This window comes from Tupaia chinensis, unplaced genomic scaffold (genome assembly GCF_000334495.1).
Source record: "Tupaia chinensis unplaced genomic scaffold, TupChi_1.0 Scaffold143437_1, whole genome shotgun sequence".
NCBI classification, from domain to species: domain Eukaryota; kingdom Metazoa; phylum Chordata; class Mammalia; order Scandentia; family Tupaiidae; genus Tupaia; species Tupaia belangeri.
In genome coordinates, this window is record NW_006203281.1 from 298565 (window position 1) to 315731 (window position 17167).

The window sequence follows — 17167 nt, forward strand, 5'->3', positions numbered from 1 at the left end:
GTTCTTATTGATAGACTATTATGTCCAGTGTTGCTAGTTTATGTAGTCTTGTTCTGAAATAGTGTGTTACTAGATAAATGATACAGTGGAAATTCTGTGAAAAACATAAAGTGCATTTTTCATTGGAAAGATATAGCTGAATATCCTGCAAGGATGTTTTATCTAATTTACCCTCTCATTTCATAATGTATAAAAGCTTTAAGAGTATTTTTCCTAAAATGTTGTCTATATCACGAATTTTACAAATATTTTGTACTTCACAAAACTGATTGCTTAGAACTGATACCTCATTAAAGTTTTCTGTGTTTCTTCTATTATGAATGTGTTTGGTCAGATTCAGTATGAATTTAAGCTTTTTATATGTTCCTTTTTTGCAAAGTGTTTACATCCTTTGCTGCTATTTTTTTTTCCCTCTTTCTTGAATTGTTCACTTTTTCTACTTGGTTTATAAGAATATTTTAAAACATGTTATTAGAATTAGCTATAGCAGTGGTCAGCAGGTAGTGTGGTGGTTAATGGTGTTGGACTCTGACATGGTCAACCATGGTTCAAATCCCAGACCTGGTGGCTTCCTTTCTTATTTTACCTCTTTCTCTGTCCCTCTCTGGTCAAATTGGAAAGCAATAATAATAAATAAAGTTAAAATAAAATAATAATTTAAAAAGCTATGGCAATATTTTTTCTGTTTACATATTGCTCTTTCGTTGTTTCTGAACCCATTTGTCAAGCAGAAAATTTTAACTATATATGTAGTTAAACAGTTCAAAATAGCAGTGATGGCACTGAATTCTTGGTCTCTAAACTGCAGCTCCGCTATGACAGTGTGTTGAGAGGGAGTGTACTTCCCAGATCTCTCTTAGAGAAGGACGTGCCTGCCATTGGTGGCTTCCTTTCTTATTTTACCTCTTTCTCTGTCCCTCTCTGGTCAAATTGGAAAGCAATAATAATAAATAAAGTTAAAATAAAATAATAATTTAAAAAGCTATGGCAATATTTTTTCTGTTTACATATTGCTCTTTCGTTGTTTCTGAACCCATTTGTCAAGCAGAAAATTTTAACTATATATGTAGTTAAACAGTTCAAAATAGCAGTGATGGCACTGAATTCTTGGTCTCTAAACTGCAGCTCCGCTATGACAGTGTGTTGAGAGGGAGTGTACTTCCCAGATCTCTCTTAGAGAAGGACGTGCCTGCCATAAAAACGTGGGTTGGATGGTCAGCAGGCAGTCTCCAGCCTTCTGCCAGCTCCCTCAGGTTCTGCCTCAGTTGCAGAGAACCGCCTTGCTTGAAGTCATTCTCTTCCCAGAGCAGCCCACAGAAACTGAGTGAGGCAAAAGCCTGTCCTTTCTCCTGATACAGCTTAATTCTGACATGCTCCAGAGCTACCTGCTGAGTATGCTGTAGGCTGGGAATTCTCAAGATCATCTTCAAACTCCTTCTTCTGCCCAACCTATATCCTATATATATATATATATGTGTGTGTGTGTGTGTGTGTGTGTGTATGTATGTATATATATGTGTGTGTGTATGTATATGTATGTATATATACATACACACATATATACAAATGTATGTATATGTGTGTATATATATATACACATACATATACATATACATATATTTTTTTTTTCATGTGAACTGTGGCACTCCAAACTTGGTCTCAGTATCTGCTCCCTAAGAATCCAATCTATGAGAGATGGCAGTTCTTAACAGTACCAGCTTAGGATGTAACCACCAGCAGGGATTTAATAAATGTTCTATATCGGCTGGTTAAGCCACCCAAGTTCGTGGTACTGTGTTAAGGAAATCTAGCAAAGTAATTCAACTACCAATTATTCTGACATGAATTTCTCGCTCTCTTCTTTTCTTCTTCTTTTTATTTATTTATTTTTTTGTGGGGGAATGATGTTTGAAGTATATGTTTTAGTCAAACTTGCATCCCATTGTTAATTTTGAACAAAGCTTAGTGGTTATCTTATTAAGCATTTGTTATCAATGTTCCCTCTATGAACTAGCTCTTAAACTCCAGTCAGACTAGTAGACTCTACTTCTCTAGTTTAAAAATTCTTATCTCATACTTTCTAGTTTTTAATCTTCTGTGTGCTCTGTTCCATGCAATATATTTATATCTGTTTTGTAATTCCTTAACTTGTTCCTTCTAATTAAATTTAATTTTTGTTTTTTAATATTTTCCAGAGGTGTGTTTGCTTTTAAGAGAGAAACAGCAAGAGAGAGAGAGAGAGAGAGAGAGCACAGTCAATAGAATATGCCACTGTACCTTCTCCTCTCTCTCTCCCTCCTTTGGGAAGTATAGACACACGTGCACACAAGTCTAGTGTGTTTTACAAGTCCCCAGGGTAGAGTCTGAGTCACTCAGTTGGACATGTGGGATCTGACTCCCTACATGACCAAGCCACAAGTCTGGTTCCAATTAAGTTTTAAAAGTTGAATGTAAATATATTTCATTTCAGAATATCAGTTTTGTGTTTTTCTGTATCTCTGTTACTTGAATTGTTGAGATTTTTTGTATATTCAATTCTTTTATTTATAACTTGAGACAACTTTAAAACTGAAGAACCTATTAATTTTTAATATTAATCTAATATAGTCTATTGGGCTGTTTAAAAAGTCATGGCACATTTTTTGCACAGAAAAAAATAAATATGTCATGACTTTTCTGACAAACCAGTACTTAACCTCCATTGACTTCTGCAGAGACAAAAATTCTAGGTTTACTGAATCTCTTTATCTTTTATACATACATAACCTATTCTACCATTACTTTATATCATATTTTGCGCTTTTATATTTGTTTTCTGAGAAGCAACATGCAAAAAAAGTCAGAATGAAAATGGGAGTAGGACCAGAAATTAGCGTAATGACTATGTCGCTGAACTCCCTGAACTCCCACGTAGTCAACCGCAGTTTGAGTCCCGGACCTGGTGGCTTACACTCACGCTGGGCGCGTGAACGTGAATGCCCAAAATCCCGAGAGGAGAATAGAGAAGGAGGGATTGAAGTGTGGCCATCTGCCCTGGGGGGTAATTTCTCGCTTTCTGTCTCTCTGCCTCTCTCTGTCTTTCTGGCGAATGCACATGCCCTATAGCAAAAAACTCTCAAAAAAAAAAAAGAAAGAAAAGAAAAGAAAAAAAAAAGAAAATGGGAGAAAGGTGCAGTTGCAGAACAGGAAGATTTCAGGAAGTATGATAGCATATTTAGAACAATTTATAAAAGGAAAGAAAGAATAATTTTTAGCACTGGGATACTAGAAAATCTATATTGATGCTTTCCTCCTCCATTAAAGTTCAGCAAAATAAACTTCAAATATTAAATGAGTAATGACAAAAAAGATGTAGTTATTCAAGCATGATCATAGTCTTATAAAAGTCCTTGTTAACCCCCGAAAAGAAATGTAGACAAAATGCAAAATTAATTAATTTATTTGAACTAGAGCTGTGGATGAAATCCCAATTGAACATAGATTCCAATTGTCACGAATGTGCCTGCAAATAAACGACATCTGGAGGAGTTAGATTTATATGAAAAGTTTATTTCTCTCTCTTTTTAAAAATGTATGTATTTCTTTCATGAGAAAGATACAAAGAAAGAGAGACAGGAACCCCAGTGAGTTTTACATCATGGGTTCAGAATCACACCAGGCTGGCACATAACTGAGATTCTTAGTAGTTGGCACACTTAGGAAAGAGGGTTGTGGCATAATGAGACCCTCTCAGAGATGTGTCTCTTTCTCTCAACTGCATGCATTCCCTCTCATGAAAGACATAAAATAACTAAATAAGCATAAAAAAAAGTTTCCACAACAAAATTGTGTGGTGCTGTATTTATTTATAAACATAAAATTTAAGAATCAGATCTACCTTTATAATTAATCAATGCAGGGATTTTATACTATTTTCAATCTATAGTTAATTAGATAAGACATAATTTATTTGGGACGTTATCGTTATTTCACTGACAATATTTTTATGTTATTCTATTTATTTATTTTATCCATGAGAGGGAGACAGAGAGCAAGAGACAGAGCACCTACACTCTCTTCTCATCGGGATCTATGCCCTGGCTCAGCCACCCGGAATCATGGGAACGTGTGGACTTGCCCCACACGGTATAGACACCCTGAAATGCAAACGATACCTTCTTGTGTAGCCTCAGTATCACGTAGCACTGAAATACTTCTGTCCATGTCAATGGCTGGACCATGGACAATTTCGATTTGACTTTCCTTAATGATTATAAAATAATATTTGAAAAAATTAAGAGACAAACCAAAAATATTTTTTTCTGGGGCCAGCCGATGACCTTGGAGCTAAGGGGCCTTAATCCCACATGGCTGACCACATAGCTCAAGTCTTAGACCCTGAGGCTTGAAAAGTACCAGCATTCATGCCCAAAATCCCAAAAGGAAGGAGAAATGGAGAAGGGGTTGCGGCATGACAGTGTCTCATAGGACGTGGTTTCTCTCTCTCTTTTTCTCTCTCTCCGAAAAGTGCAGATCACTGCCGACAAAAATTATTAAACATTCTTTTCTGTGCTATTTCTCTACCTATTTTTTTAATTTGTAAATCAGAGTTTGATTTAACCATTGGGCAAACAATATATCCTTCATGAAAAGTATAAGCAACTGTGACATAGAAGCCAGAAAGAAGCTAGAAAGCTGTTTGGTCTGCATGAAGCATCTGCGAATATCTTTGGCTAGTCATGTTTAAGAAAACCTTTTTCTTTTCTGTTTTTATTCTTTCCCCTTTGTCTACAGTTCTACTACCCACACAAGGTAATCTCCAGTCCCTTGTTCCTCTGACAGATACTAGTTTTATTACGCACATTCGTCCCAGTGCACTGCAGCCTACCATTCAGAGTAAGATCGAAGAGTATGTTAGCGGGAAGAATCACACTGAAACTCTTCTAACAGATAATTAGCATTAAAACATGACTAGATCCAATATTTCTTAAAATCCTATGCTGAGAATGTTTTGTAAATGTGAAAGATTCACCCTAATGTTTTCCCAATTACCCCATTTTTTGATACGCCTTCATTAATACTTCTTAATGAGATATGAAGAATTCTTTGAGGATCAGCATTAAAGCACTGAATTAAAGGAGAAGAAAAAGAGCTTTTGAAGGCTTGCACATACCTTTCATCTGCTCTGCTATCTCGCATTGCTAGGCCTAAGCTTCTGAACACAAGAAAATACTTCTGTTCATTAACACAAGGTTATTCTTCAATGATTAGTAAAGTTTCTGCCTTGGAATTAACAGAAAATCCTGAAGATACAAGCTTTTGGACACGCAAAGTCAGCAATACTAATAACAAAGTCATTAGATTGTTTAATGGAGTAATTGAACAAAAATGTAAATACATTGAATTGTCAGTTATCCATCAAGGCAATTTTAATTCAAAACAGAAAGGTAAATTTTATTACATGTGCATTTACCAACTTTAGATTCTGTAACTTTTATATATAACAAAGAATTTTATTTGATTTGAATAGTTAATAATATTTTCAGATGTCCATCTGTCCTATATATAAGGGCATAGATCCTGATATAGATATCAGCTTAATACTTTTTTAAATAGAATAAAATAATGTAAAAATAATTCTCAATAATAGATTTCTTTCTTAACATAATTAAAAAATTAATTAAATTGAGCTTTTTTCATGGAGCACTAAGCATTGCAACCAACATTAATGAATAAAATGACAATATAATCATAAATAAAATGTTAATGTTTAGCCTGGGAATAAAATGTTTCATATCTCACAGAGAAAGAGAGAGAGAAATTTTAGCTAAATAACTACAGTTATTTTTGAAACAGGAAATAAAGAGATTAATAGTTAGATACATAGATTGAGATAAATGTATAGCTAGAGATATAAATGGAGACATATGTGAAAATATAAACAAATAGAAATATAAATAAGTAGATAAAAGAGAGCCAGAGACAGATGTTCAGACATGTACATATTATTACATCTTTTAAAATACTGTTTTATTTAACTTTATTTATTTTATTTATTAATTTTAACTTGACCAGAGAGGGACAGAGCTAGAGTGAGAAGGAGAGAAAGAGAGAGAGAGAAAATGAGAAAACAAGCCACCGGGTCTGGGACTTGAACCATGGTTCGCCATGTGGGAGTCCAGCGCCCTTAACCAGCATGCCACCTGCAGTCCCCAATATTATTACATCTTATAAGGTTCAAATTCCATTCCTTTTGCTTTTTCTGTATTTTTTTGCCTTAGGGTGAGTGCGCTCACCAGAGAGAGACAGAGAAAGAGAAAGTGAGAGGGAAGGTGAGAAATCACCTCCCGAGGGAATGGCTATGCTGTAACCCCTTTTCTTGCATTGTCTTCAAGGGACCTGTGGCACACACTCCTGGCATAAGTTTCAAGTCACTGGACCTGGACCTTGAACTTCAATCAGACCTATGGGTATCCAGTGACATACTGCTATATCACCTGCTGACTCCTCTTTTTAATTTTTCTAATTAAAAATAACATAGCCCAAGATGAGTTTATATGACAGATGAAATTACTTCCAAAGAAAGCAGTAATGAGGATATCAATTATTACGTAATGTCTGATATACCATGGAATTATTTCATTAGAGAGCTGATTCAACTAAGGAAAATAAGGTGTTCTGAATCTTTCTTCTAGCTCTTTTGAGTTGATAATAAATAACATTGCATTGTTTTTTTTTAAAGGATAAGTAATACATTTATGAATGTGTTTGGTTAAAAATACGATTCATTAAATAATAGACAAAAAAAAAATTTAGAACTTTGTGTTTTTACTTTTGTTTTTTGCTATAGGGCACATGTGCTGACCAGAGACAGAAAAAGAAAGGGAAAGACAGAAATTGCCCACTAGGGCATGGCTTCATCACAGTTCCTCCTCCTTCAGTCTCCTCCTGGGATTTTGGGGCACATCTGTATGCATGCTGGACATGATCTTCAAGTCATCAGTTCCAGAACTTCAGCCAAGAAGTCAGCCATGTGAGATCCAGAACTTTAACCTCCATGCCACCTGCTGACCTTCCATTTAATCAAAAAAAAAAAAAAGCTTTAAGCTAAGCTATAATCTACAAACCATACAACTCAAACTTTTAAAGTGTTCATTAGTATTTTTTCATATATTCACAGATGTTTGCAATTATGCCAACAGTCAGTTTTAGGATATTTCTATCATCTCTAAAAGAAACCTCACTGGACCAGTTCACAGCCTGGTGGTTAAGGAACTAGGTGCCATATGGCCATTCGTGCAGCTGGAGTTCTTGACTAAGTGACTTAAAACACATTCAGGGCATATGCCATGTGTGTCCCAAATCCTGAAAGGATGGAGAAATGGAGATTGGACCATGGTGTGACTGCAACCCATGAGGGGTGCTTTGATCCAACTGGTCATCTCTCTGACTTTCTGGTGAGCACATGTACTTTCTTGCAAAATTAAAAAAGAAAAAAAAAAAAGAAAGGAAAAGAAACCCCAGTGCATTTAGTTATCAACACTTTAAACTCCTTTTCTCAGGATCTAAGTATTAACTTACTTTGTCTATATATACATTTCCCTGTTTGGGAATATAATTGCATCCTGGTTGATGAGTGAATAAGAGAGTTTAGTCCTTTCGTGTGTTTTCTGAGAGTAGTCTATATATACATTTCCCAGTTTGGGAGTATAATTGGATCCTGGTTGAGTTTAGTCCTTTCGTGTGTTTTCTGAGAGTAAATAACTCAAGAGCAGGTGTGTATTCCTATTGGTCATTTCAGCTTGCTTGAATCTAGTATCTTAAGCTACCTCCTAGTCCTAATTTGAGGAGAAAAGAAAGGCGCTTTTGATTATTTTTTAAAGAGAAATATTCAATTAAGTCATTATGTTACTGGGATGAGGGTATCTTGGATTCTTGACTTTACGAAAGGAAAGAATTCAAGTGTGAATCAGCTGCCAAAGCAAAGCAAGTTTTTTGAGGAAAGATGAGAATACACTCTATAGGCAGAGTGGACTCTTCCATAGGTGAGAAAGTCCTGAGTGCCTCCAGGTTATGGAGATTTACATGCATATTTCTAAAGGGAGTTGGGATTTCAAGGTTTTGGAATAGTCTTCAGGACCCCCTGTAAGGTGCTTATTTGCACACCTGCTCTCTATCAGAACTTGTTTGAGCATGTGATATATGTAGTAGTATTAGCATTTTTGATCTCCCCCAGGAGGGTGTTTCTTAGCGTGCTAATAAAGCGAAGGTTTACTATAGATTTTCTGTGGATACTAGTGAACAAGCATGACCCTGAAATTCTTTATAAGTATTACAATGAACAGATTCTTAAGATCCATTTTTCTTGTCAAGGTTTGACAGAGTTGGCCTGGCACCTGTTCTCCCATGCCCATATCTCCTGTCACAAATCTCTTTTTCTATTAAGCATTATTCTCAGAATTGGCCTGATTTCCATTTCCATCTCTCACCCCCTGTTTCACTTATACATAAATCTTCAATAAAAGTAAGTGAGCTCTAAGTCCACCTACAATTATTAACTTATTTAAAATTATCTAACAAATAAAAATAAATTGAATTTTTGAGTATGACTATAAGACTGGAAAGTAAATAAGTCATTTAGCAATATCAGAGATTTTTTTTCTATGAATATTCTATATGAGCTTTTCCTTTCCTTTTGGCTAAGCAATAATAGGATTATCTTTTTGAAATGGAAACAACATAATCTCTGGTTCATTATTAAAAGACTTTTACTGACTAAAATAATTTTAATAATAGGTTTCATTCTTAGGTCATTTCACATTGCCTGAAGATGAGGGTAAGTGTAAACAGATACATTCGATTATTACATCTTTTGGAAGGAAAAGGACATAGCAAATTTTAATTCTACTCGAATGAAATATTTACAAAGTAGAAAAGTATTAACACTTGGATAGAGTGTTCAAAAGATTTTTGGTCAATGCAAATCAGAGATATCTATCATCAATAATCACTTTTAAATGTTCGTTAAATAAAAGTATATGTGTACGTTCAGTTTTATTGATATCCACCTACAAATAAGCAAATATTTTCTATATGTTATTAACCTTATAGAAATATGTTGGAAAAACTTGGATGCTTAAACCATAGTAAGTGGTTAGTGAATGCATGAGTTACAATTACCCACAGAAGATCCTGGGCAGCTCACTTTGGCTGTAGAGAGTCAAATAATTTCACTTCTTCCCCATGGTGGAAAGGGTGCTTTGTATATATTCTAAAGTCCCAACTCAGTTCTTATTATTGGAATTAATTATTATTGCAAAAAATCAAATTTTGCTGAGTGAATTTTTATCTTATAGACTCTGGCTGAGAAAATTGACAGTTGAGGTGTTCACTTACTTCCTACTGAACTGTAACCTGTCTTGAAAATAAACAATTTCTAAGTAAATATTTGAAATTGTCCATGCCTACTTCCAAATAGTTGATCCACATGGGGTTCAGAGAAATGCTCTGAGAGTATTAATTTAACAGTATTGTTAGAAAACATAATTTATATTTGAAGAACTGTATCTTTTATAATTTAACTGAAAAATTACTATTCCTATATTTTGAAAAGAGAATGTTAAAGGACTTGCAGTATTGAACCTGAAATTGGGAAGGATTTGAGATAGTACATTATTTACACAGATGACAGATACCTTGTACACCAGACATCGAATAGGATAAAGATATTTTGTTTCCTCACAGACCTTCTTCGAATTTGTTACCCAGGACCCCATTTCACATAAGTGACGTGTAAAGAAAAGATGTTGTCTAACTATATGAGAGAGAATGGCAGAAGAGTTCTGTACCACAGGAGAAAAATAAAACAAAAACTTGAATTAATGAGTCTTACAGCTTATATAGGAGCCATTTGCACAGGAGGGAAGAGATTAACTTTTACAACACTTTGGTGTGAATATTTGGCTCTAAGGGAGAAGGGGAAGTGTGTATTACTTTTTGAAAGGGCATAAATGCTTCTAGATCCAGCACAGTTAATGTGATCAAACGGTTCTGGAGAAACACATAACATCGAACTTTCAAGGAATGTTTTCCACTCAACATCCCTTAACCTTAGTTGTCTATTTTTTTTTTCTCAAAAATGCACTGGTCCTAGAGAAACAAAAATATTCATGTGTATAGTTTATTGACACACACACATATCTGAAATATCAAATCTTAACAAACCACGAGATGTGCATACATTACATTCCAACATATAAATTAAAGAATGCCACAAATAATAAAATAGGTAACTACTTCATTTTCTGCTGAAGACAATTATTTCTTACAATATCCTTTTTTTCTAGATAACTTTGAACTATCATAGGCTTTACTGATTATTATTGCTTTAATTTAGAGAAATTAGTGTTATGATTGTTGAAAAGCAAAATGCTTCATACAATCTTAGAAGAATTTTTCACTACAATTTGCCAATTAGAAAAATATTTATAAATCCTCATATTGCTTATACTCAGTATTTGTCTAATAAAGGAGATGTAATTTATATGGAAAATACATTATACTACATTTAAAAATTCCTGGGAAAATTATTTAATAGTTGATAGGAAAAATAGTTTTCTCAAAATCTTTTAATTTATTGTTATAAAAGATTTAAAAAATAAGTATTCAGAGGAACTATGAAGCTTTGCTTCTGCCTAGATGTTTTCTTCATGAAATTTAATCCGTAACCTGTATTTTTTTCAGAACCCCTCAGAGTATTCCAGATACTTGGATATATGTTTACCACACACATTTTTAATGCCACTCCATTAGAAATCTTAAAAATAATAAGCCAGAATTCATATCAATTTACCTTTATGCAACAAGTTCGTTGAAATTTCTATCGTTAGTCACCTCATGTTTTTCATAGCAAAGATCCAGAAAACAATTCTTAGGAGACTGAGCTAGGGCAATATACAAAGTTGAAAGTTGTTTTAGTTGATATATTTTGAAAGATTAAAGAAACACTTAGTAAACCCAAGCATGGTTTTCTTTTACATAAAATGTTTTTTTATAACATAGTATCATGAATTATTTACAAGCACTGGAGTCACTTGCAACAGGAGTAAACAGAATTGATGATGACCTTCAGTTCACTGTACTGCAGAGAAAGCAATTCTCTCATTAGGTTTACACTGGAGAATAAAAGAAGTCTTTGCCTCATAAAAAAGTCACTGCTTGCTCCTTCATTCTCTTTCTTTCACCATAGAGTTGAAAATGCAAGTCTCTCTCTCTCTCTCTCTCTATATATAATATATATATATATATCTTCTAAATATAATGAAATGATAGTCGCAAATGACTGAATGTTTGAACTATTGAACTAAAATTAATTGCTAAATGATGGAGATACCACAGCAACAGGAATATCAATTTCTCTCTCTCTGTTGAGCATCAAAGATAGCCGATAGAAGGAAGTGCTTGTAAAGGATCTGTTGTTTGCCCTGGTCATTTTGTAACAGAGTGAAAGCTGTGGCTCACTGTCATTGCCCAGCTTCATGAGAGAGTATCCACCCTAGGCTGGGAAAAGATTGAAGTTCAAAATTCAAAGAATGGTTTCTACTGAATGTGTATCACTTTTGTACTATCATGAAATTGAAAAATCATGGGGCCAGCAGGTGATATAATGGTTGAGGCACTGGATTCCGCATGACAGACTGCAGTTTGAGTCCCAGACCTAATGCTTTGAAACTCACGCCAGGCACATGTGCGTGTGTGCCCAGAATCTCAAGAGGAGAATGGAGGGGAAGGAATTTCCATGTGGTCATCCCCTCGGGAAGAGGGGGGATTTCTTACTTTCTCTCTGTCTGTCCAGTGAATGTAAAAGTCTCTCAAAAAATAATTGAAAAATTACAAATTGGACCATCAAAAGTTGGGGTCCATCTGCACATACAATTCTAAACACAATCATTTTCCCTGTTTCTAGGGTCGTTAAAATATTTTCCCATTTCTCATAAAGTGACAAAAATAAAAGCTCTGGCTTACTTACACTTTAACAAGTGTTAATTTTGTATAGTTACTAAGTTAGATTTTGCTTTTTTCTTTATTTTATTCCCCATTAATTTTCATAAGCCCTTTAGAATAAGGTTACGGTGGGTCATGGAAGATAAAGTGAGTAAAGAAAGATTTCCAGGTCAATGAAGATCAGTAACTATGAGAAAGATTTGTTTCTGAGTGGGCACGCACTAGCTAACGTTTAAGAAAATATACAATCAGAGCTAACCCATAGCACAGCAGTTAAGTTCTGTGATAGTAACATTATATCCCAAATGACCTATCACAAATCAAATCGTGGCCCTATTGGCTTGAGAAGCCTGTTGGGCATGTGAGCATAGGTGCTCCAAATCCTGACAGGATAAAGAAATGGAGAAGAAGGGATCATGGAATGACCATACCCCGCTGGGAGGTACTCTTACTCTTTGTTTCTCTCTGGTAAGTGCGCAGGACCTCTGGCAATAGAATATATAGAAATACATAAAATCAAACTCATTTATATTGAATTTTTAAATGTCTATATGGTCGTACTATTAGATTCTTTTTGTACATGGAATCATATAGTATTTATTTTTCCGTGTCTGTCGTATTTCACTTAACATTATGTTCATCAAATTTATTCATGTTGTAGTCAATAGAAGGATTTCCTTATGTAAGGCTGAATGTATGCCTTCTTATGGATAGTCACTGCTCCATATCCATAGGTTCTACAGCCACAGATTTAATAAAGGACAGAGCAAACAAACAAAAAAGTTGCATGTGCACTGAACATGGACAGATTTCTTTCTTGTCATTCTCTAAACAATCTCAGTGTAACTATTTGCATTGTATTCACATTGCATCAAATATAAGTAATCTAGATACTTAGAAGTACGTGGGAAGATGTGAGCAGCTTATATGCACATACTCTGCCATTTTATATAAGGAACGTGAATATCTGTGGATTTTAGTATCAACAGGATGGTCCTAGAATCAATCGCCAAAGAATACTGAAGGACAACTGGTTAGCATATTTGTTATGTTCATTCATCTCCCTATGGTTGGTTTCTGTGTCTTTGCTATTGTAAATAATGCCCCAATGGGCATGGCAGTAAAATATCCCTTCCCTTCTACTTATATCCTCTGATGTAAATTCTTCAAGGTATAATCCTAGAAATGTAGTAGCTGGATCAACATTATTCCATGTTTACTCAATTAATTTATTAATAAAATTATTATTATTTGTGTTTGCTAGAGGATCATATACTTGCAGAAGAGAGACAGAGACATGGAGAGAGACAGATACAGAGAGAGAGAAGGAATGTGAGAAATTACACCCTGGGGGAATGGTCATGCCACAACTCCTTCTCCATTATCCTCTCAGCATTTTTGGCACACACGTACATGTACTCGGAGTAATTTTTCAAGCCACTGGATCCAAAACTAATACCACAGAGTTGGCTATGTGTGATCTAGCCACTTAAACCTCTATACCATCTGCTGGCCCTCCATGTTTTATGTTTAAAGGAATCTTTATTTGTCTTTTGTAGTGGCTGGATCAATATATATTCCCATTAACAGTGTATACAAGTTTTCGTTCGTTTGTTTGTTTGCTATTAACATCCTCACCAGCACTAGTTACCTATTTTCTTTTAGATAACAGCGTGTATGTGATAATATCTCATTGCGGTTCTAATTTACTTCTCCCTGACAGTGATATTTAACATCTTTTCTTATACTTGTTGGCCACCTATATGTCTTCTCTTTTGAAAAACATTAAAATATCAATAAAAATAACACATGTATAAAACATGCATACTTTCAGAGTTACAAACTTGCTTTACAGGGACCAGCAGTTAGCATAATGGCTATGTCGCTGGACTCCCATGTAGTCGACTTCTGTCTGGCGATCACACGAGCCCTATGGCAAAAACTTCTCCAAAAAAAAGAAAAGAAACTTGCTTTACATTCTAAACCAAAACATCTGAAAGTTATTTTAAGTCTTATTCAGGGAAAAGTTAAATCAAAACAAAAATCTAACAAAAAAAGTGCAAGTACTACACTGAGGCATCAAATACTTAGTCATGAGGGTGTAGTTCATATTCACTCAGTTATTAATACATTTCCTTGAAGATATGTTATCTTTATGAATTATCTCAATGTTCTTCAAAAGATTACAGTTTCAGGTTGATTTTGTTTAGATAGAATGAATAGTTTAAGAAAAGTGCATATGTTATTAATTTATATATTACAAGATAATGAAGAGAATATGTTAGAGAAAACATATATTTATCTTTTTTTTTTTTTTTGGAGGGGTTTTCACTGTAGGGCGCGTGCGCTCGCCAGACAGACAGAGAGAGACATAGAGACAGAAAGCAAGAAATCACCCCCCAGAGGGGATGGTCACGCCGCAATCCCTTCTCCTCCATTCTCCTCTCAGGATCTTGGGCATGCACGCACACGTGCCCGGCGTGAGTTTTAAGTCACCGGGTCTGGGACGCAAACCGCAGTTGACTACGTGGGAGTCCAGCGACATAGCCATTACGCTAACTGCTGGTTCCCGAGAAAACATATCTTTCAAAAAAAATATAAAATACCTTCATCTAAAGATGTGAAATAACTGAGCATGTCTCTTAAATAAGCTTGTTTCCAGCAACATAAAAGGTGAGTAATAGCAGTTATTGTTTGATAGATTTGATTTTAGAAACTTACCTAATCCACTTCAGGTAAAGTATAAAATGGGAATTATAATGTTTATGGTTACTTGAGGTTCATATAATACCCCATACTCAGAATACATAGCACAGTTGCTAGCATGTTGTAAACTAAATGTATTCTTACATTATTTATTTACTTATTTTAGGTTTTTGCCATAGGCACATACACTTGTCAGGGACAGAATGAGAGAGAGAGAGAGACAGAGAGAGAGAAAGTAAGAAATCATTTTTCACGATGGATGGCCATGCCACAATCCCGTGTCCTCCATTCTTCTCTTGGGATTTTTTGGCGTGGATGCACGGACGCATACATGCTCAGCATGATCCCCAAGCCACCAGATCTGGGGCTTCAACTGCAAAGCAGCCATGTAGGAATCTAGTGCCTTACCCACCATGCCACCTGCTCCCTTCTATAATTATCATGATTAGTGTAATCTATTTTGCATAATCAAATGGTATTTAAGGGTTTTGATAAATAAAAAGACACAGAATTTAAATATATATTCTCTTGTCTTTTCAATTACTCTAGGTATACAGTTATTCATATTAAATGATGTGATATAAACTAGAGGAAAATGTATATACACGTAAATGATCATTTTTACAGGAAAAGAATAAATTGTACAAACCCACATATAAATATGTATGAGGAAAATGTATAAATTGTACAAACCCACATATAAATATGTAATAATCTTTGTTTTTTAAAAACTTCAAATACTTTTCCTAATTTTTACTTGTTCCTAAAATTAATTTATCAATTTTTATTTTCATCCTACACATTGTGACTCTCAAGTCTAGTAAGGGCAATCATTTGCATATTTGGATGTTAAAACCATTCAGTAACTTAAAACCCAATTTTTAAAGTTCTAAGTATCCCATCCATTATGGAAAACATTAGCATCACACTAGTCATATATTTTTTGGCCCTATTATTAGCAAAGCTAAATAAATAAACAAAAGTGTCATGTGATTAGAGACTGTTTCTTTTTATACTAACAGTTTTCAAAAAGAAGTATACATTGAAGTTGTCAGGAGATTCAATCTTCATATTAAGACTGAATTCTAAACTTGTAAAATAATGTTTCTTTATAATGTTGAAAAGTTTAAACATATAAAAACCATTTTAAAGAATTCTCTAAACTGTGTTTGTTACAGAACTAGCTAAATAAAACTCATCAATTAAAGGTAACCTGTCTCATCTGTAGTCAGCAAAGCTTTTAAAGATAGCATATGCAATACAAGTGAACCAAGCTTAACTAATTATAAATTCATTTTATATTGCTCTAATGAGCTTATTTTTGTTTTAATAACCTGAATAAGTAAAACAAAAGGTGTTCATATAACATAGCCTGGAATACTTACAAATTTTATAAGTAGGAAATTAGGCAAATCAAAATATATTGTTATAACTGATATCATTTTCTCCGTACTCCTTTAAAATCTGTCAAACTGAGAGGTTTAATTACTGGATGAGACACATCTCCATTACCTAGTTCTATCTTCTAATTATGACATGTTTGCTTGCTACTGGTAATGGAGGAATTAGTTTACCCAAGCAAAAAATCAATAATTCAAACTTATAATTAAATTTTATTATAACGAGAAAATGCATACATTAATGTGAAATCAACCTACTATTTCTTATCAGTATTTATTTTCTAATTCATGCATAATTAAGTATGCAAATTAAATATCTAGTATCAATGATGCTATAGTTCTATTAAATCAATAAAAGAAGTCAGAGAGTGCTACAGTTGTATAGACACAATAAGTATGAAATTCATAACATCAGGGAATATTTATCAAACGTGTCATTCATTGCAAATCAATGTTATTTAAGAAATGAGTTATCCATTTTCTTTACAGATGCTTTTATTATATTCAAGTCTATCATTTTTGCATAGTAATTATGTTTATATATCACAAACAGAACTGGCTAAAGAACTTTTAAGGCCCTGAAAAATATTGATAGTGCTAACTAAAAAACAAAGTTTCCTGATATGTAAACAGTAATTTACATTAAAAATATCACCCCAATTCACAAAGTATGTGAACGGATTACAGACAAATAAGTATGAGTCAGTAAATAAATTTAGTAATGCTCAGCCTCTCCTTCTAAATACAAAAATGTAATGTTTTCATTGTTGAAATGCATTTTTAAAGTTATTCTTTTTAAAAGAAAAGTCAAGTGTATAGAGTTTATGGCTAGAAGGAACTCTCAAATATTCTGTGGGCAAACAAATAAATGAAAACTTGATGAAGGGCTTTTTGGGAATCTCTAAAATAGTGATCCTATTTCCAAATAGTGAGAAAGATAGGAAAATCAAAATGATTATAAATTTAAAAAAGAAAAAAAATGTCAATGTTTACTGTATGGAAACTGATTAAATCAGGTTCATCTGCCTTTGAAGACAATATACTTTGGCTATGTTAATAAAAATCAAAGAGCTCTGTAT